Raw genomic sequence first — 25000 nt, 5'->3', positions numbered from 1 at the left:
GTAGGAGTGTTGAAATCTATGAGAGTGAAAGTGAGAGGTGTTTTCTTTGAAACTGCGACAGACTTCACGAAGTTGAATGTTTTTAGCCGTTAAAAAAAAAAAAAAACTACGGTTGATTTTATAAAATTATTTATTTATAATGACATGAATTAAAGATTTCTCGCGTACGTAACGAAAACAGAGGGAGTAGGAGTGTTGAAAAAAAACAAAAAACTATTTGATCAAATTAAATGAAATTGTTTGTATTAAAAGCGATATAAAAATTCCGGAATTGGAATAACGGATTGAAGACGTTGCTATTTACGCATGCGCAACCGGATGTTGAAAACCGGAAATCTGATTGCAAACATACAAGACCCATAGACTTTTAGTATTATATATATGTACATATACATATAACAGTATATATATATATATATATATATATATATATATATATATATATATATATATATATATATATATACATATAACAGTAATCTACGTAGATACATGCATGTTTCGGGGCCCTAACCCTCTTATACATATCTTATATATATAAGGCCCAGGGTTCGAGTCCTAATAAAAGTCAAGCTACGTTGAAAAAGGTTATGGCCCCGGAACATGCATGTACGTACCTAGATTACTGTTATATATATATATATATATATATATATCAAAGTAATAAAATTAAAATGAGGTAGCGTTTAAATGATATACGCAATGGTAAACTTCAATCTAATGTAAATATCAGTATTTATTGCAAGATAATTTAATCCTAACCCAATTACGAAATAGAGAGTAGAGCTTATTATTATTTGCTGATGTATGTCTGTCCTCTGATGAGCAGAATAGTTTTCTTTGAAACTCCGTGGAATAAGGACGTTGTAAACTGATTTTTGGAGTATTCAGTCGAACAAAAAATGTTGATTGTAAATTTTAATTAATAGTTTTAATTTTCTTTCTCTGAGATATATATATATGTATATATATATAAATATATATATATATATCTGATATATATATATATCTGATATATATATATATATACATATATATATATATATATATATATATATATATATATATATATATATATATATATATACAGACGTTTCTTACACAGACAGACAAGACCAATTTTATAAATAAACACGCAGGTCTTATTATAAAATTGGTCTTGTCTGTCTGTGTAAGAAACGCTCTCTACGAAATCCATCTGTCAATATTTTTTTACAGACTTGGCACTTGATAATAGGGTATTTAGACCTGCGGAACAAATTTAATCGTGATTTTAGAGTGTGGCAAATTCTGCGAATTTATCAAAACCGAAAAAAAAATCGATTTGGCAAGAGTAAGTCGACTTAAAATGGTTTTCTACATATGCGCAAATATACATTTATAGGTTGAACAAGGTGATTTCTTAATAATAATAATAATAATAATAATAATATATATATATATATATATATATATATTGCGTAGCAGGGGACTCATATTAGGGACATATATAACGGCGGTGATGATAAGTCTGATGCGAAGACATTTATACATATTACATCATGACAACGACTGTAACAATTCTTGGAGGTTTCATATTAAATACGGACTGGGATATATTATGCAACATTCCTTATACACATATAGAGAGGAGGAGATACTTCACTTATGATGATGCTGGGGAGGACGCATGCTTGGAAAGTGTTACGCAAAGTTCATTACAAGATGATGATAAAAACACATTTACTTTTTTATTGTAAGGAATGACGACACGATACAACAGATACAACCATAGTTGGTTCCTTTATTCATCAATCGGCCGATCGATGATGTCAGGAATTCAAACTTTGATTTACATGGTCTAATCTTCTAACTTCGCTTCTAAGATACTCTCCTCTCAAACTGACGATCTCTCATCAACTCTTGACTCATAAACTCACTTCGAATTCCTATATTGAGAATTCATGTTTGTTTATAACGTCAGAAGTGTGGTTTTCAAACGTGACTAACTTTCACGTGGCTTTACATATGTTTGTCCAAACACACTTTTGCCAAACAAAATCATACTCAAGTTTAATTTTAACCTATTTGTAAACTATATCTTTTAACTCGCATGGGGCCTTCATTTAACCGAAATACTTAATATCCAGATTTCTAAGAGAATGGACAATCGAATCTTTTTCCGGCATAAACAATATTTAACTATTTCTAATAGAATTAACAATGGAATTCTTAACATTCCATTTTCCATTTTCTTTAGCACTCGCTTAGAGGGTTCGATTCTAGCCTTATCCTAATATTATTTTCACTTATCTAGTATGTCTTCTTACTAATATGGGAAGGGACAGCCTTTCATGTAACAATAATAAAAACAAAAATCAACTTTCAGCAAAAGAATTTTCTTTATATTTATTTTATACATAGAGTCTGATGAGGTCTCAAGTTACTACATACTAGAAGACCGAAACATGTTCATGACTGGGTAGCAAGAAATTACTGTTTATGTAAAGACAAATTGAAAATATATATATATGTATATATATATGTGTGTGTTTGTTTGGCCGTGAAAATAATTATATATATATTTATATATATATATATATATATATATATATATATATATATATATATATATATATATATATATATATATATATATATATATAGTCTAAAAAACCTTGAATAAAAAAGGCTAAAAAAAAAATAAAGAATGCAGTTTCAATTCCCGGAAGGGAAAAAAATATTAGCTTTAACCTATCGCAGACTTTGCACCTATATAATCCGACTTCTAAAAAGTTTATAATTACAAAAGATAAGTCATTTATATAAGGATGAAAAAAAAAGACAGTAACTAAAGTTGTTAAATAGCAATAGCACTTGCAAAAGACAATTTCGTAAAAATCTTCAATTTTAAAACAGAATTAAACTACATAAGTATGAAGAGAGAAAACCTTAACTAAAATTTTGTAAATAGAAAACGGGGATCATCAACTGCTTACCATGTAGCTGATTCGGATATATATATATATATATATATATATATATATATATATATATATATATATATATATATATCAGAAAGAAATATATCTCTCAGAGGGTAACGGATAAAGCTGGAGAGTTATATGTTTTAGTTCCAATTCTGGTTCAACGCACTTAAGTCATATACATGTTTACTTTAGAAATAATTTCTAGATATTTGGTAAAGTATAATAATCAATAGAGAATACACTCTATAAGAAATACAATATCTGGACGAATAAAATATGATATCTAAACGAATTTTCAGACCGCGCAACGCGGGGTTTGCCGACAAGTATATATATATATATATATATATATATATATATATATATATATATATACATATATATATACACACACACATACACACACACACACACACACACACACACATATATATATATATATATATATATATATATATATATATTTCATTCGCTCGGGATACATGTAACCAAAATGGACTGCGAAAATGGTTTTATACATTCGGAACACATTTTAAATATATTTTAATTATTTTACACTTTGAATAAATTCTTAAGAGGACGTTACACAGAACATCTGAAACGCGTAAAAAAACTACTTCATTGATTTCAAAACATTATTACAATGATCTAAATATGACACATTTTTATATGAAAAATCAAAACACGGAATAATAAAATAATGTTAAAAAATACATAGCAATTGTTAGTAACCTTTCTTATTTAAATATATATATTAATATATATATATATATATATATATATATATAGAGAGAGAGAGAGAGAGAGAGAGAGAGAGAAAGAGAGAGGGAGTATTGGAAGTGTTTAACGTTTAAAACTATACAAAAATATTTTTTATCATTTGTAAGAAAACCATTTAATCAGTAAGTCATTCAATCACCTGTAATCACTGCACTTTGCTCTCTCGAATTCACTATAGTACCACTAATAATTTATTTTGTAGGGATCATCAGTTGTTTACCATGAAATACTATTTCGGGGATTTAATATTACATATACGGTGCTCAGTAAAAATGGCACTGGAAAAATTGCACTAGTAAAAATAGCAAAAGTGAATAAATAGATAAAAATGGCACTTTTTCAAATGAAAAACTTAAGACCGTTCGGGAAGTGCAGGCTACATTCGCAAATCCTCTCGTTTAGAATATGGCTAAGACTTCTTTAGCTATATTTTGAGAAAAAGACGGTTTGGTTCAAGTTTTGTAGAAGCACCGACAAGAATAATTATAACGTTTAATTTAATGATTATGTTGGAAGTATTTATGTATAATAATCTCAAAAGGTCTAAATTAATGTTTTCCGCGGTCATATTTACTTAAATTCTCATATATTGTTTTAAGTTTTGAAAATGGAAATTTAATTCAATCATTAAATCGCTGGCGGCCACTGCTTTTTATTTTCTTACGCTAAAAATGTTTTTACTTTTTACAAAAACTTTACAGAAAATTGCCAAAATTTCTTTTCAAATTTATATTTATAAATAATCAAATAAAACTCTTTTTATAATAAAAATGTTTGTTTTTTTTAGCATAAAAATGTTTATACCGTTCGGAATATAAGTAGTGTGGAGACTTAAATAGCATCACATTTTTTAAGCCATTATCAAAACTTCAGTAATGTAATAGTCATATCGCGGCAATTTCGGGTTATTTTCTCTATGGCGCTAATTTTAAAAGTGTTAAAAAGTGATTTTTTTCTTTCTATTTATATGTAATATTTAATTGATTTTCATAATCTGTCTTTCTCTCTTTTTTTGAATCGCCTATACACAATTTTATATGACTATTTTCGAAATAGTTTAGTCCCACTTTAATTTTCACGTTTTCCAAAATAAAATAAGAGAAACGAAAACTAGAATTAATTCTTGAAATTCTATTTAAAAAAAAACAACATGTTTTCTATTCTCAATCATTTTTTTCGAAACTTTTCACTCGAAAATATGTCTTCACTCTGACGATATCATCTATATAGCTATAAAAATAAAATTGCCTGCGTGTGTGTGTCTATGTTTGTACATTTCCCTACCAAATTACTCTGACAATTTTCAATCTACATACACGAGATTTGACATAAGGGGTATTGAGATTTGGGAAAATCCTTTTAATCGGTTTTCGGCCAGAGATTTGGCTGTGAAGATTTGACCTTCGAAAACTTTACCAAGGGGTCGAAACAACTTAAAATTTTAATATGTATGTACATATGCACATAAAGCTATAAACAGTACATAGCCCCAAGGAAACCGTGCTGAACTGCTAGTAGTTAAGAATAATAAATCAGTGTATCTTTTGTTTCTCTGGTGTATTCTAAGTCAGTGATTTGTTTGAAGTAAAGGTGTTTGCCAGTCGAGGACCGGACGAAATCTACCGAACAAAACTCTACTAAAATAATCGAAACACAGACTAATTAATCTATAAATAAATTTTTGAAAAGTAAACAAAAAAATATCTATTTAACTTTTTTGTAAATAACTATTTATAATGATTATTTTTCTTGTCAAAAATGTGTTTATTCAATTTTTAAGATTTTCAGCTATTTAAAAATACTGAATAGAGAATATTAAGGCAAATCAGAAGAATACCTAACAACAAAGTTAACAGCAAACGGCCTTTGGTCAGATTCAGTCCTTATATATATATATATATATATATATATATATATATATATATATATATATATATATATATATTACTTCAAAGTGCTCAATACGTAGGTAGAGCTAGTTAGTTATAAAATATATATGACAATTAAGCTACACTGGATATTCCGCGTTTCATCCACTCTAGGAATTAATGAGATACGGATAATTGAAATATTTGATGTTTTTTTTTATTTTAACTTTTATTTATGTATGTATATCTATATATATATATATATATATATATTTATCTACATTTATATATATATATATATATATATATATATATATACACCAGTATGTATATAAATATATATATATATATACATATATATATATTTTTTTATATATATATAGAGAGAGAGAGAGAGGGAGAGAGAGGGAGAGAGACAGAAAGAAAGAAGGAGATATAACAATGAATTGACCATTTCAAAATTTAACATGGAACAAATGGATGCAATCATAATTTTACTTTCTTGAACGCTTTTGCATAATGTGGTGATTAATTCGAAACTGCTTTTATATTAAATCCAGGTGCTCGTATATTCAAAAGAAATGTTTTTCCATAGAAGAGGATAGTCTGAGGTTAAACATGCGTGTTTATTCGCCCCAGTTTTGATTTCATTAAAGTATCAGGCCCCCTCTATTTTCTCCCCATACATCTGATATGTGCTGTCGCGTTAAGCTCCTTTGATCTTGCAAACCTGCATGTAACGAACGACAAACTAAGACCTATCCACGGATCACGGATATTGCGTGACTATCTCTCCGGCCACTGCCTTCAAGATGTGGCGTAATCCCTTATGCTTTTTCGTACTTTTACACCGGATCACAATCCTCTTTATTTTATCCGAGCTGATCGACGTCTATTCATATGTAATAAAGGACCGCACGAGCACAGAGATTATAAGTCTGCTCACCGTGGCTCCATTTACCCTAAAATGTCGCCGCTGATATAGATCCCTAAATGCAGTTGCCATGAAAATATATGACAGTAAGTTGACGTCTCACTTTCTCTGTTTTCTTTCTTTCACCCTGCCAGTGTTATTTCGCCATCCGACACGGTGACAATACGTCAGTCAAATCCAGCTGACGAGACGGAAACCCATGGTCGCTTTCATGGACATTTTATCGCCTTCTTTATGAATCGGATGATCCCGTTGTTTTGTCATTTTTTTTTTAATTTATTTCCTTATGTATACCAAACAAAGAAAATTTTACCTCTGATACATACGGGAAGAACGTATTAAGAGTAAAGATTTATAGTAGATAGGACTTGTATACCAAGGTGCTAGTTCACTTAAATTTTCATTTTAGAATATGAGCAAGGTTACGGAAATACGGGGCAGGCATATAAGTTAAAAAAAAAAGTCTGAACAAAGAAGCTATATAAGTAAACAGGTTTCCGGCATCTTGGTACCATTACAGTGGATGGGTAAGGTTTTTCTGCCGATGGGGTTTGTCGGGTATATTTACAATGAGGCGTTCGTTAAAATTTGCAGTAATCACCAAAAACGCTGTGAGCCCCACCAATCAATATAAATGACTCTCGACTAAAAGGGGGCTCCCTGTTTTGACAAAATTCTGGGTCTGACCTGTACTCTTGATTTGAAATAGCAGGTTTACATCAAACTTGTTGCTAATTTGGCGGGAAAATGGCTGCATCATTTTACCGCTCCAGAAAGTGTCTAATTCTCAACGCAATAATCTAACTGTTTAAGGAGCATATAAGTCCTAAACTGATTACTCTTGCCATATGTGTGTGTGAGCTGCTCAATGCATCCTGTACAGCTATGATAAAGTCTAGCACAGTTGATATATATATATATACATATATATATACATACATATATATATATATATATATATATATATATATATATATATATATAAGGTATTTGCAGATTTCCTTCAAATTTTCGAATTTTTAATCATGTCACAACACATTTTATTTCCTTTTGCTGGATTGATTGTTGCTATTTATTCTGATGAGTCAAAGACAAATAGATTTACTGATTGATATAATAATTAAATAATATATTTTTTGTTACGAAACTGATACTGTCAAGAATTGTAAGTGTAAACTGAATCAAAGGAATATATTGTAACATGGTCTAAATCATGACCTTTGGAATATGGAGTTTTATCATTCATTCAGGGCATGCTCTGTAATTACATTGAGCTTCTTAGATAATGATCGGTATATATAAAAAGGAAATATAAGTGAATAAAGAATATTTCCACAGAAATATATATATATATATGTATATATATACACATATATATATATATATATATATATATATATATATACTAGCAAAAGTACCCGTCATTGACTGGGTTCAAAAACAGCCTACGGAAAATGGACCCTGATTTATGAAAGTATGATAGGTTATGAAAAGGAAGGGTTGTAAATTTGGGTTGACTTTGGGGGTATCAAAACCAAAGCAAAAATATGAGGAAAGTAAAAATAAAATATATACACCCCATAATGTATTATACCATGCCTGTTCACATTGAAAGACTTATCACAATATTCTGTGGATCTATATTAAAAGAACCTTGTTAAACTTTGTGACATATTTCGATTCTATGGAGGTCAGGCGCGAACGAAAACCCCATAATTTTATTATATCATATTTCTTCAAACTGAAACATAATTATCAAAGTATACTTACGCAGATAGATATGAAAAGTCTTTATTAAGGTTTGTGCCTATTTCCATTCTATGGAGGCTACACGGGAACGCAGACCCCACAATTTTATTATACCATCCATATTTAAGTTAAAAAAATACCTATCAAAGTATTCTCATATACATCTATATAAAAAACACTTGTAAAGTTTTTTTTTTTTAATTTTTAATTTTTTTTTCATACTTTGTGGACCAGGCACGAATGCAGACCCCGCGATTTTAATGAACCATCGTTCTGCCAGATCAAACATATCCATTCCTTTGTCTCAATACATCTTCTATCATTATATGTAATCATTTTTTTTTTAAATAATCAACCATATAGGAGCCTGTTCGTGACCAGACACACACACACACATTCAGCTTTATATTATAGATATAGATATATACTCTAAATATTTATTATTTTTATTCATTCTTTATTCATGTTAACGCTATGCATTTTATTAAATTTTTCTATTTGGTCATCTATATATCTACATATTTATTTATCTCTCACTATAAATATATATTATATGCTTTATATACGTATTTATTTCTCTTAATTCCAAAACTTAAAACTGTGAAATTCACAATATGCAAGACTTCGATAAGTTACGTCGAACCTTGCAAAGAATTAAAACAACCTAACGACCTAAAAGCAATCAAATTTATAAAACAGCAGTCAACTATAATAGCCATGTGCACATCGTAAATAAATTTACCTCGGTCTAGAAATATTATTTTTACCGTTAAAGAGCGAACGAAAGTATACCTTTGTTCAACTATCGTCTTATTATAATGATATTTCTATGCTACTATTGATATACTACTAGTAGTAATCTATATATATGAAAGCGAAAATGTGTGTATGTATATATGTATGTTTGTATGTGTGTTTGTGTGTCCGCTAAAAACTTTCGACAGACACAACAAAAATTCACAAACTCGGTATCATATTGAAGCCCCGTCTTTCGCCCGAAAAATATCGAAGAATTGACTAAAAACGTTCATTTTTTTCACCCCGAAATCGACAATTTTCGACAGGGGGGGAGTCAACAAAAACCGTCCCCTCGTGACGACGACCGGTGTTACGCACGCATCAGATGACGTCATGATCTGATTTACTTTAGGTAGTTGAAGAACTGACTAAATTTCATGTACGTCGTTTTAGCTCAGTTGGTTAGCACGTTGGTTAGCGCGTAGATTCGTTATCTAAACGTTTTGGGTTTGAATTGTGATATGTCTTTTTTTTCGGATTTTTAAATTTAAATATTGAACCAGTGTTATTTAAGCCATTTTTCACGTAACTTTCGTTTTTCTGTTTTTCTTTTACTTCGCTTATTCTTAACGACACCCAAAAACACCCGGGTACCTACCGATTTTTAAAATTTTAATATCGAAACAGGCTTATTTAAGCCATTTTCACGTATTTTTTTTTGTTATGTTTTTTTTCGATGTTTTGAGTTCACCCCCCCCGCTTAAGTTTTAACGTTCGTTTTTATGTTTTCTTTTTTACTTCGCTTATAACAAACACACCTGGTCATTGATATCATTTGTTGAATAGCTATCACTTACGTCATCGTCGTCGTCGTCGTCGTCGTCGTAACGCTCTACGACTTCCGTGCGGGCATCTGTCAATTTGGTTCTTACTTAAATAAATTCAAACATCTTTCAGTAACTCATTCTGGCTAGCCGAACGGTTCATGTTTTTTCACATTTTATTTTCAAACTTCGCCTCAAGGCTTCGGGTTCAATCCTACCAACTCCCCCCCCTCCGGTTTCTTTTTTATTTAAGAGCACACACATCTCCAAACACCCTGGCAACGCCGGGTACCCCCGCTAGTCTATATATATAAAAGCGAAAATATGTGTATGTATGTTTGTATGTATGTATGTGAGTTTGTATGTCTCGCAAAAACTTTTGACACGGGTCACGGATTTTCACGAGATCCAGATCATTAAAAACTTCCAGCCTTCGCCCAATAAATATCGAAAAATTAGCCAAAAACATTAATTTGTTCACCCTAAAATCATCAGTTTTCTACAGGGAGGGGTCAGCAAAAACCGTCCTCTCATTACAAATTCGCTTCAACGCATGCGTCATACGACGTCGGAACATGATTTACTTTAAATATTTAAAAAAAAAAAGACACAATTTCGTCGACGTCGTCTTAGTTCAGTTACTTAGAGCGCGGTTTCATTATTTAAAGGTTTTGGGTTCGAATCGTGGTGTGAGGTGTCCTTTTTTTTCGATTTTGTTAATTTTAATATTGAAACAGGGTTATTTAAGCCGTTTTTCACGTGTTTTTTGGGGGGTTTATTTTTCAGATGTTCTAAAGAAGTTTTTCTGTCACATTCGCGTTTTCTTTGTTTGTTTTTCCCATTTTTCCATTTAACATCGTTCGTTTGCCTTACGTTAGTTTTTTTGGGTGTTTTTTTTTTCGATCTTTTTAAAAGTTTTAACGTTTTAATATTTAAAAAATATTTACTTCGCTTATTCTTATGTTTTGATTAACACCCCCCAACCCCGCCCGAGCACACACACCTCTAAACACCCGGCCAACGTCGGGTACACCCCGGGTACACCCCGCTAGTAGTCAATGAAAAATATGTTTTCGCCATGATGCACCCTAACAATGGAAGGATGCAGGTTTTCACTTCTTAACTAAAGCAGCACATCAAAACAACAAAAGAAAAAAAAAACATTGACCTTAGATTCGAAGTATTTCTCTTAAATGTAAAAGAGAGAAACGACACCTATTTCACATGACAAAAACGTTTATATTTTCAAAGAGTTTACTATTATTTCCTTTCTCTCAATCCATCATTCCGAGAAACATTTGTAAAAAAAAGACGAAACATTAATAGATAAATTTTTGCTTTGTTCTCATCTCATCTCTATCTCTCTCTTTCTCTCTATCTCTCTACACACACGCACGTACACAGACATGCACACACACATACACACATACACACACACACTCATATATAAATATATGAAATTTATTTATACAAACATTGATGGCTACATATGTGCATACATGTTTCTGTAATCACCCGCGTTGGGGGATTACGTCTTCAGGCCAACAATTAAATTATTGTCGAGAACCCCGTTCTGAAGACGTAATCCCCCAACACGGGTGATTACAGAAACATGTCTGCACATATGTAGCCATCAATGTTTGTATAAATAAATTTTATATACCTGCTCTGTTAAATCATTGAGTACTCTTTGGTAGACACATGTTGTTTCATTGGATGTACTTGTAGGAAACTAAATTCTACTGGCTATATATATATATATATATATATATATATATATATATATATATATATATATATATATATATATATATACATAATTGACTCTACCGTGGATTTCAACGTATGAGGTTCCGCCACAACTACTAAGTCATTTGGAAATCTATACAGATAAATTGCTTGTAGTGGTGAAGGCTGTGTGCAGAACCAACTGCTCTTTTTGCTATTACTTTTAGTCGTTGTCGGTGCAGACAAGACAAATCACACAGTACAACGCAGATCTTTACATTAGAGTTGCCTTGTCCTAGACGCATGTTTTAACTAAGACTCGGATGCATCTCTCCCAGTGAAATAATATCCAGATACAAACCTGGACATTTCTAAGTCTCTGCGCGGTACGTATAGCGACTACCTTTCCCAAATCGCCATCCATCTGGTACTGGCAAGGCTCACCGTTGCTTATCTTCGGTGATCTGGCGAGAACCGGTGTGTCAACGTGATTGTGCTGTATATATATATATATATATATATATATATATATATATATATATATATATATATATAATAATATATATATATATATATATATATATATATATATACACACATATATATAAGACACCAAACAACATTTTTAAAATGTGATTAAGATTAAAGTGAGGATATTTAATATTTATACAGCAAATCAAAATGTTCATAGGGGTAGGAGAGACAATGGCAATTAACGTAGAAAATATTTTATAAGCGCCATATCAAGGCAAGAATGTTACATCAAATGCGCTCATAATAAAATAATAGAAGTAATAATTTTTTTCTAAAACTAGCGCAAAATCAAATAGAAATAACCAACATAAGGACGTTTTCAGTTTATAAAATCTACGAAATATTAACTTCCATATACACATACGAAGACAAATCTGGAATATATATATATATATATATATATATATATATATATATAGTTATATATATATATATATATATATATATATATATATATATATATATATATATATAGTTATATATATTTCCCTAAAATCATTGTCTAAGAAAGTACTGATCGCTACCTTCGTATATTTGATTCTAATTCTACCGACAATTTTATTGACTGTTTAGACATAAATTCACATTCACCTCACGCTACGGAATGCTTTGGCTGAATATTTACTGGAGAAGCTTGAATGCCTACTGTTAGCGTGTGTCTACGGTCTCTCTGTGCTGGAGTTTGTTAAGACAACCTGGCATGAATATACTTTATCCTACTGGTCAACTCTGATAAAATATTAAAAATTACCTAGTATTCGCTATTTTAATAATATCAATTCGGTATGGCTAACCCACACTATCTTATACAAGGATTTGTGCATCTTTTCCAAATGATGTTCCGTCAGAGAACACCACTAAGCTGTATATTCCACCAGACTAGATGCAATCTTATCCTGTAATCCAGTAAAACCAATACACCACAAAAAAAAGATATCGATTCCCCTGTTCAGTCTCAAAAGACAATGGATATTCCCTATAGGGGCAGGTGCGCGTGTAATTGTGAGGCAAGGGTTGCGCAATCCCAACCAAACCTTTCCTGAATCGGCTCTGTTTGAGTCCAGTGGCAACCAGAAGTCCAGGACGCCTGGAAACAATGCTGAGATAAGCAGAGGCCTCATACAGAAAGATATACTATAACATATTTATATGGTCAATAAAGGTGTGAGAGGGAATAATGTTTTTAATCTTTGCACAGACTCACTATTTGAGAGACAGAGAATAACTTTAATGGAATATTCCGAATATATGTGTATATTATATAGAGATCAAGTGTTAGTTTCTTAATTTCTGAGAATTGTGTACTAAAGTACAATGTAAAGGAAGGGAAATACGTAAGAAAATTAAATAATAAAACAAAATAAAATCTATATAAAGTGTTTAATGTTCATTATATATGTAATTATGTAAATAAAACTATGCATATATTAGATACATTATATATGCGCAGAATATATATTGTATGCATATTCATATATGTATATGTGCATATATATATATATATATATATATATATACATAACTACTTAATTTACTCACATAAAATTAATATACGAAAGTATAGATTTATGCGTAAACTTTAAGTATTTACTTCAAAAGTGCTCAATACGTAGGTAGAGCTAGTTAGTAATTTATAAAATATATGTGGCGATTAAGCTACACTGAATATTCGGCGTTTCATCCACTCTAGGACTCCTCAAGCCTGAGGAGTCCTAGATTGGATGAAACGCCGAATATTCATTCAGTGTAGCTTAATCGCCATATATATTTTATAAATTACTATATATATATATATATATATATATATATATATACTTAATTATTACTATAATAATTTTTAAATACCTACACACACTAGTCTTTAATCCTTTCGGGAAGTATCAGTGCAGAGTGTCACGATTACTACCCGTTGGGAGATTCGAACCTGGCCACGAAGCTCTCTTTGGTTTCTTTTAACAAGAAGCAAACCACACGGCCAACTTTAAGCGCGAAAAATATAGTTGAAATTTAAACATTTATTTTTTAAAATCGAGTCGTCCGTCTATAGTGATCTAATGACTATAACATTATGGTCCATGCATTTTCGAATTAAGACCTGAAGGTCTTAATTGATCAGAATTTAACAAATAACATATTAAAGCCATCATACATCAACTAGAGCCCATATTTGGCACTTTTTTACAGCCATGTTTCAATTATAGCCATTTGTTTTCCTAGTTTTGCATATGAATTACAAAATATCTATTACATCTTCAAAATGTCTGGCCTTAATAGAGGGCGGATTAACACTTGTTTCTGTTATTTCAAACGATCTGACATAACAGCAAGAGGTGACTTAACTCCAAATATTTCTCATATGTTATATCTCTCCTCCTTGGCTTTTATACATAAAGTAAATTTCACAGTGTATAAGGGTTATTTGATATAGAAATATTGTACAAACATAAACCAGCAGCAAATGAAATTCACAAGATCCTAATGGTCATGGTTATACAGACGGATAAACCTATCCAAGCAAGAAGACCGGGTTATAATAGTTAACAAGAAGGAAACGTCCTGCTAGATTGTAGAGTTTGCCGTTCCAGCAGTCACAGAGTAAAGATAAAGGAAACTGACTAGTGGAGAAAATAGACGGAACTGGACAGAGAACCCAAATGAATATGAAAATTGAAGAATGTACAGATAGCGCCATTAATAGTAGGAGCACTAGGAATAACACTTAAAAACTTTGAAAAATATAAGGAGAAATTGCAATAAGATGGATGGCAGAGAAGATACAACGAATTTCAATAATAAACACTGCAGAAATATTAAGGAACACCCTTGAATGTGGAGACCAACACCACACAACACTACACACAAACTGGACACAGAAACGGCGGCTACAGATGCAAAACACAAACTAACACCACATGAAATCATGAAAACTTAAGCTGCATTATTGTAAGATACGGCCCCAAATTTTTTGAGTGCCATCATAAACGAGAACCACACCAAATAATGAAAGTCAAGGAGGATGGAAACGAAAGCACTAGCCAGACCTCCGCTGGATAAGTGCAAACAGGACTAGGACGTTGGGAGGCTTATTGCCACGGAAATACCTGTGAATACCAATAGAAAGCGGCTGTTGATAACGCAAATTCTTTTGCAAACGTTTTCGAAACTGGTGGAGAGTAGTACTGGATATCTCGGGAAGCTTATTGTCACTCAGACTCCAGGGAACACCACAAGTTGTTTTCAAAGAGCAATATTTGATAAGGACTTGAGTGACTACCCCCTGTGAGTAAATAACAATAATGATAGCAATAATAATAGAAGATGAAGAAGAAATAAATGATGCAAAACGTATTAACAAAAGATAGATTCAGAGAGGATAGTTTCCTTAACCACCAACATTTTCAAACGGACAATAAAGAAAGAAACTAATTACTCCTGTCTGTAATAGCTCCTCCCTAATCATTAAGGCGTTAATAATAAATGACGCATTTCCATCAATCATTAAAGCAAATCTCCCGGTGTTAAGCCAGAAACGATCTTTTGTCAAAACACTATCTTAATTGATATAATAGATATCAGAATCTTATTTAAAAATTACCTAACACAGAATCAAATTAATGAATATATATATATATATATATATATATATATATATATATATATATTCATGAATTTTATTCTGTGTTAGATAATTTTAAAATAAGAATCTTATTTAAAAATTACCTAACACAGAATCAAATTAATGAATATATATATATATATATATATATATATATATATATATATTCATGAATTTTATTCTGTGTTAGATAATTTTAAAATAAGATTCTGATGTCTATTATATCAATATATATATATATATGTATACATATATATATATATATATATATATATATATATATATATATATATATATATATATATATATATATACTAGCGGGGGGGGCGCCCCTGGCATAAAATACGCTTAAATATATTTTAATTTGTCCAGATTTCGTTTATATTATTATACAGTCGTGATTTCAAAAGTAAAAAAAAAATATATTTAGGTACCATTAGGTGCCATTAACTAGTATCGAAACAAAAACTGTATCATTCAAAGCTGGTGATGTTACCACAGTACCTACGTGACACGCATATAAAACGATTAAAAATTAAAAATAAACTAAGATGAACATACAAAATGTTTAACAATTTTTCCATTTGTAACCCATTTTCATTTGTAACCCATAAAACAACAGTCCGTAAAAAAATCAAATCATTTGAGGTCCCTAGCGCCGCTCTACGACATTTAGTTTTGGAGAAGATAGAGTTTGAAAATATAGCGACAGATGGACTATATGACAGACAGACTTATAGACATACATGCATATAGCCCTTTATATATATGTGTGTGTGTGTGTGTGTGTGAAATGTACCACTATAATGTTGATAGTCGGAAGTTTTACCCTCTGACCCATGGGATCTATGCTGGCAAAAACTAGTAGTCATCCACAGACATGCTGTTAAGCTGTTTTGTTATTGCACAACTCTTCAGTGTGGCTAGAATATATATATATATATATATATATATATATATATATATATATATATATATATATAAAGGTAATGTCACTAAATAGAGTTTGTGGGCGATATGAGAAGTAAGTGTGTAGGCATCAAACAGGTTTCTTACTATTAGGTTGGTACAAAATAATATCATTTTCTCACCTATGTTACTTTTATATACGATTTCTAAATTATAATAATTCATTGATATATAAAGCCATGTTATAAATCATTTCGAAGCGCGTTTATCGCTCTATCGAATCGGGTTATTCGTTACCGTTTTCAATCTCTTCGTTTTTTTTTTGGGGGGGGGGTTCAAACTTTTCGACAGCATGGACAAGATTCAAATCCGCACGGTTTTCTTGTTCCATTTCAATCTAGGCCGAAAAGCTCATGATATCAATGATGCGTTTGGTCCATGAACCACTAACGAACGTGTGGCACAACGGTGGTTCAAAAAACTTCGTAATGGTGACAAGAGCCTTGAAGATGAAAATGGTCGAGTCGGGCCGACTGCGGTAGATAACGAATATTGAAAGCCATGACTGAAGCCTATCCTCGAAAAACCAAACAAAAAGTAGCTGTTGACCTCGAGGTCGACCACTCAGCAGTCGTTCACTATTTAAAGCAAATAGGGAAGTCAAAAAAGTTGGATAAATGGGTGCCGCATGAATATAAAGGTAAGCAAAAAAAAAAAATTGCGGTGTCTTCTTCGCTCCTTCTGTACAACAAAAACAACCCATTTCTCGAGCGGATTGTGGCGTGTGATAAGAAGTGGATGCTATACGACAACCGGCGACGTTCGACACAGTGGTTGGATGCCGGACAAGTTTCACAACCCGAAGGCGAAATTGCACCAAAAAATTGTTATGGTGGCTGTTTTGTGGTCTGCAGCCGGTCTCATCCATCACAGCTTCTTGAATCCGGCCGAATCGATTACGACCCTGCAGTATCTTAACGAATTGGGCTACGGGACTCTGCCCTCATCCGCCATATTAACCGGACCTCTGGTCCACTGATGATCACTTTTCAAGCATGTATAATTTTCTTAACACTATGAGGTACTTTTAAAGGAATTATAATTAATCTGGCAAATTTAATATATAAAGCCAAGATCCGTAGGACCGGGTCATTAAAAACTGTTTGCAACAGGGGATTCGTAAGTCCGCCAGTAAAGACATAAAAGTACCGTCATTTTTTAAAATCCTTTCACAGTCGTTGTATGGTGTGCCAGATGATTCTCAGTTTTCAGAGACAAGATAAAATGAAGCGTTAGGTCCGAGTAGACTAGTAAGACAACTAATCTCTACACTAGAAATTCCCGTGAAAGGATTAAACGCATGGGTATATGGATCCAATTATATATATATATATATATATATATATATATATATATATATATATATACGTACATAAAATATTGTAATTTATGTAAAGTTCATATTTAGTATATCATCAATTCAATGGTGATATAGTTATTATTATTATTATTATTATTATTATTATTATTATTATTATTATATAAAGTTTTATAGTTATAATTTATTATATAGTTAATTCAATATTGTTTATTATATTGTATCTAATATATAGCAGTAATTTAATATATATATATATGTATATATATATATATATATATATATAGTTTTAAATAAAATACTAGGCGGAAGTTTCTCGAGAGCTCTTTCGGCTATCATCTCGTCAGGAGTAAATCGATAGCAATCTAAATAATATTGTAACGAAAATAAAGAGTTCAGTTGGGGAACTAATTAAATGTGCCAACGTACGGGGACATTAATTAAATTTATTTACGTTTAAAAACGATTAAAAATATTGGCACAACGAGGGAGAAAAAAAAAGCGGGAGAAAAAATTCAAAGTTCGCCAAAGAGTAACAATGTGTTTGATGTTTCTTTTTGCCGGCACAAAGAAGGTTGACGCACCGCGATAGAGATAATGAAACGTGGAATATTCTGTGTAGCTTAATTGCCATATATATTTTTATAACTTACTACCTAGCTTTACATATATATTGAGCACTGTTGAAGTAAATATTGAAAATTTACGTAGAAAATTATATTTTCATATATTAATTTATGTGATAAAATAAAGTAGTCATATATATATATACATATATATACACACACACACATATATATATATATATATATATATATATATATATAGTAATATCCAGACAGACTGTTTCATTGTATCACAGTTCTTCAATGCAGCCAGCATACAGAACCAGACGACAAACCTACAACCATTAGTCTGCAGTTGTACACTCTGGTTCATGGTATCGGTGCCGCAAACGACTCGGTTCTCTGAAATGTATCTCTCTCCACCTCTCTCTCCTTCCCTCTATCGCTCTGTCTCTGTCTGTCTGTTTGTCTGTATGTCTATCTCTCTCTCTTTCTCTCTCTCCCTCTCTCTCTCTCTCTCTATATATATATATATATAGTCATCCACATACAGTACTGTTTCGCTGTTTCACAGCTCATCAGTGCGGCTAGACAGGCAACTACCTCGCCAGGATTGAAACCCGACCGTTTGTACGGCAGTCAAGGCTCCTAACCATTACGCTATTGGCGGCTGCTTGAACGAGTAGTGAGTTTAACGATGTTTTGATATCGTCTGAAATACCTCCGCTCGATTTGTTTACATATATATATATATATATATATATATATATATATATATATATATATATATATATATATATATATATATATATATATATATATATATATATCAAATATTGACTAAATCTATCACAATTGTTTCCGCTGACCGAAAATTTACTGTTAGCTTCATCAGTCAAAGTCCAAGTTTGACTTTTACAGTCCGATGAAGCAGACAGTAAGTTTTCTGTCTGCGGAACAATTAAAATAGATCAAGTCAATACTTGATGTTATAAAATTTAAAAAAAAATTATAGTCAACTCTACTGACGTATTGAGCACTTTTATCTTGTTCTTATGACCATTTCTACGTTTGAATATATATTCGTCTCTCTATATATAGATATACATATACAAATGGAAATTCTGTCTAAAATTATATAGAATTACAACATAATTCATTGGTTTACAAAGAAGTACAAACACTTATTAAAGTGTTTTTTTCCTTAAGCCATAGATTTTCAAAGAATGGCTCTTATCATCGTAGAAAATACCTTTAGCAAAATAGATGTGGGTCATTATAATGTTTACTTGTTAGAATATAAATTTAAAATTATGAAATGATAGTTTAGAAAGTAAAACGTTGAAATGATTAATATTCAGGAACAGTTGTACAATGCTATGAATGCTAGTATATTCAAGAATGAATTGCGTTTTTTAATAGTATATTATGTTGGATTATGCCAGAGCAATATCGAGTGGCATTGCTTATAATCGATTAAGAACATTGAATATTATTATTAAAAAAATAAAAGGTTAGATAATATACTTAATTTTGTAACTGATATACAGAAAAAACATTATACAGAGAGAATGTTAAACATGAAACGAAAGGAATGTTTTGTAAAACATTTTGGTTAACTTAGAAACAAGAAAAGAAAGACATGGACATAAGCAGAGTGAGTTTTCAAACCTAAGGATAAAAATGATAAGTTTGTCCAGAAAACGTAACTGAAGGTCACGTGCTGAGTCTTTGTGTGCCCGAAAAAGATTAGTTACATATATACGCTCAGAGTCAGGGGAGGAGACAGTTGGGATCGATCATGGGACAGAGAAAGTCAGTAGATTTATAATGGATCCAAATAAAGGAGGTCAGAAATGGCGATAACTACAATCAGCATTGAAACTTTCCAGTAGGGGAAAAAATCTCCGGAATAAAACGTTGCAGATATTAATACCCAAGACAGTTTTATTTTTTGGGAGTGATTTTCATTGCAGATTTCTGTCAAACGAGATCAACTATGAAACAGATGTTTCTCCGATTTAAAAGATGTTGAAACCTCAAATATGTGCTATTCGTCCTTTTTGTTGTAAAGGTATTTATGTGTATTCTTGTCCTCTCATAAAATGTAATCAAATGTATATACACACACAAAGAACGCTTAATTAGACGATCACAATGCTAGACGGTCATTTATAAAAAGGTATATACACACGTCATATAGATGCATGTGACACGTATATAAAAACGTATATACATTCTGTATAAACACAGATGATTTTATACAAATGACCGATACATTAATTCTGACTCGTATATATAAATATTATATACACGTTTTTATATGCCACCGAATATACAACAATTTCAATCTGGAATATACATTAGATACATGCTTATATTTGTATATATATGCAAGTGAAATTGCGTATCTGTGTGTCTGTGTGTGTACATTTACCTACCAAACTACTCTGCTAATTTTAATTCTACATACTTGAGAATTGACATAAGGTTATTGAGATTTGAGAAAATCTTTTTAAACGTTTTCGATAAAAAGAATTTGGCTGTCATAGGAGTCAAAGTTCAATAATATGCCGTTTGAAAACTCTACCAAATTCCTCTGTTAATTCTGGGTTTAAACACTACAAAATTTAGATGTAGGTTTGTGGGGTATATGGCTAGAAAAAAACAAAAAAACAAAAAAACAAAAAAAACAAAAAACGTACCGGGCGTATCTGCATCGCTCTTTGGGGAAAAAGAGGGAAAGGATGGCCAGCTCGTTTATATACACGAAGGGCATCTTGGGAAGGCAGGGCATGATGGGAGAAGCTATTTTTTCCTTTCTCTTCCTTTTTTTCTAGATAGGAGGATATAAAAGCTGGGGAAAATTCCCTGGAGAAGCATAAAGAAAAGAGTCATGAACATCTTCTCTTGACGTTCAGATTGTGCGGTGTGACATTGGTGGTGAGAGGCCAGGTGTGGTCGATTGGAAAAAAAGAGGGCAGTAACGTGCTGTTGGGAGAGCGATTCGTATCGATTAGAAGGTCACTTGTCCATGGATCTAACTTTATAATTTTATGAGAACCAAAAATAATATATGTTAAGGGGTCAAAATTTGGGTCAGAGTTTGAAAAAACTGGACATCTGCAGTCTCTACCAAATTATTCAAAACATTTGAAATTTTACAAAAAGTGTATTCAGACTTTTAATCGGTTTTGGGCCGAAAATCTGGCTGCCAACACGTCAAAGTTCCAAAGTTTTAACCTCTGAGGTTTCTAACAAACTATTCGACCAATTTTGAGTCTAAATATTTGCAATTTTACATAAAGGGTAATCAGACATCTATTTTTAATAGCTTGTAGATGATAAGAACAAGTAGTTAATAAAACATGTTAAAGAACACTTTGAATAAGGGTTAAAAATGTTTAATTTTTAAAAGGAAGCAGAAAATAAGTGGATAGTCTCTAATCCGCGGAGTTTCGAAGAAATACTTTCCTTCTCATCAGAGAGTAGGATTTAGCAAAATGCGGGATAGGATCTTGTTTGCAAAAGTATTTGATGAAACAACAAGTAAGTCATAAATTTTACTTGGTAACAAATAGTGAAGGAGAGGGAATATGGTGAAGAAAACGGTGATTCCACGTGAATGGATAGTCTGGTGAAGGGGAAAATATCCAATAACGGTAACTGTAATTCTTATTTGATTATATATATATATATATATATATATATATATATATATATATATATATATATATATATATATATATATATATATATATATACAGTGATTATCATATTTATTGGCACGGTAAAATAAAAGTTAAATTTTGTCTAATAAATTCTAAAAAAGGGATTAAATTAAAGAAAATAACAAAGTATATTATGTATTTTTAACTGGCCTTTCCGATGCAGCAATCGGATTTTAGAAAAAATAAATAACAAAGGAACACCAAACATAATTGCAAAAAACCCTTGTTCAAAATTATTGGCACGGCTTTGTTTTTCTTTTAGTATCAGTATAATATCAATCAATTTCCGGTTTACGTGCTTTCTGAACTTTTTTATAGCCATATTATGCTTGTTTAACGCTAATTCAGTGAATAATTTTTTCAGATAATTTTTAGATAGCGATTTATTTAAACTATTATAAGTGACTAAATTATAATTTTCAATCGCCATGGTTAAAACTAAGGAACACAGCGAAGACGTCAGGAAGCTTGTTGTAGCATGCCATACAAATGGGGAGGGCTATGATAAGATTTCAAAGAAGCTAAACCTTCCCAAATCCACTGTTAGAGCCATAATAAACAAGTTCAAATCGCAAGGCCACGTTATGAGTTTAGAGGGTAGAGAGAGAAAAAGGATTCTTTCCCCAAGAGATGAACGGAAAATTGTTCGACAAGTATAACAAAACCCAAGGATCTCTGTTGGGGAGATTGTTGATGAACAGAGCACCTCTGGAGTGAATGTATCTCGACATACAGTTGGTAGAGTTTTGAAGAGAGCTGGTTTAAAAGCATGTCGTCCGAGAAAGACTCCCTTATTGAAGCCTATGCACCTGAAAGCAAGGCTAGCCTTTGCAAAACGTCATATTGATAAAGATGTTGCATTCTGGAAACGTGTTCTATGGACTGACGAAACGAAAATAGAGTTATTTGGCCATAATAAAGTGTCTTATATTTACAGAAAATCTGGCGAAGCTTTCCTGCCTAAGAACACCATACCCACAGTGAAGCACGGGGGAGGCAGTTTGATGTTTTGGGGATCCTTTGCTGCCTCTGGACCAGGGCGACTTGTTAAGGTCACAGGTAGCATAAAAAAGGAAGATTATGTTAAAATATTGGATGAAAACCTGAAAGACTCTGCTAAAGAGCTCTCACTTGGTCGTCGTTGGTGGTTCATGCAAGATAATGACCCAAAGCATTCGGCTAAACTGACTAAGAAATGGCTTGAGAACAATCATATTAATGTTTTGGAGTGGCTATCACAAAGCCCAGACCTTAATCCAATTGAAAATTTATGGAGAACATTAAAATTGAGGGTAATGCAAAGGAAGCCTAAGAATCTTATTCAATTGGAGGATTATTGTCAGAAAGAGTGGGCTAAAATTACTACTGAAGAATGCAACAACTTGGTTGTAAACTATGAAAAGCGACTGAGGAAGGTAATCAAGGCCAAAGGCTATACAATTGATTATTAAATAAATCGTGCCAATAATTTTGAACACGTTTTTTTTGCAATTATGTTTGGTGTTCCTTTGTTATTTATTTTTTCTAAAATCCGATTGCTGCATCGGAAAGGCCAGTTAAAAATACATAATATACTTTGTTATTTTCTTTAATTTAATCCCTTTTTTAGAATTTATTAGACAAAATTTAACTTTTATTTTACCGTGCCAATAAATATGATCATCACTGTATATATATTTATATATATATATAATCAAATAAGAAATATATATATATATATATATATATATATATATATATATATATATATATATACTATAATGCTCCCTATCTTAGGTTAAGCATTTGAGAAGCGATATACATCGTATGAAGCGATGCTCCTTGTGTAAACAAAGTGGTATTAGATATTTCTACAATGTCAAAATGTTGTTAATTCACTGTCCGCAGAGCAGCAGCGATATAGCGCAACGGTTAGAAACTCCGACTGTCGTTTGGGCGATCGGTTTTCGATCCTGGCTTGAGGTAGTTGCTTGTCTAGCCACACTGATGAGCTGCGAAACAGTACTATATGTGGATGACTATCTCTCTCTCTCTCTATATATATATATATTATTTTTAAAATGTAATATATATATATATATATATATATATATATATATATATATATGTACCTTAGTGAGTTAGAAGAAGAGAGTAAGTTTAATTCTATAAGAGGAAACTTATCGATTGCATTTGTCAACATGGATAATATGCATCTTACATACCGATAAAATAGAACTACCACCCATCCACCCTATGCCTCCCCCTGATCCTTAAAACATAAACTACCTACACTTAAGACTATGATAGAGACCCTATACACCTTTTTGCATTACAGTCTATATAATGCCCTCCTCCTTTATCTTAGAATTCGGTATAACTCCCCTCCCCAACATCATCTATAATTTTATTGATTGATTTTGTTCCTGATGAAGTCGCATCCCCATTATGTTACCTAGCATCTTCTCTGCTCTTCTGATGAGAAGCATTAGGCTTGGAAATGCCTTGGCATAAAGAGTCCCCCCATCACCCAAGTAAATGCTTGTATACCCTTATTGAATAAATGAACCATTCTATATTTACCAATATATAGTTTTTGTAACTTCATTTTACACTCTTATTGTTTTCCCCATATATATATATATATATATATATATATATATATATATATATATATATACCTAATTTACTCACATA

This window comes from Euprymna scolopes, chromosome 40, assembly GCF_053919585.1.
Source record: "Euprymna scolopes isolate OS-2025 chromosome 40, ASM5391958v1, whole genome shotgun sequence".
Taxonomy (NCBI): Eukaryota; Metazoa; Mollusca; class Cephalopoda; order Sepiida; family Sepiolidae; genus Euprymna; species Euprymna scolopes.
The sequence above is the reverse complement of the archived record's forward strand: the minus strand, read 5'-3'. Positions refer to the sequence as shown.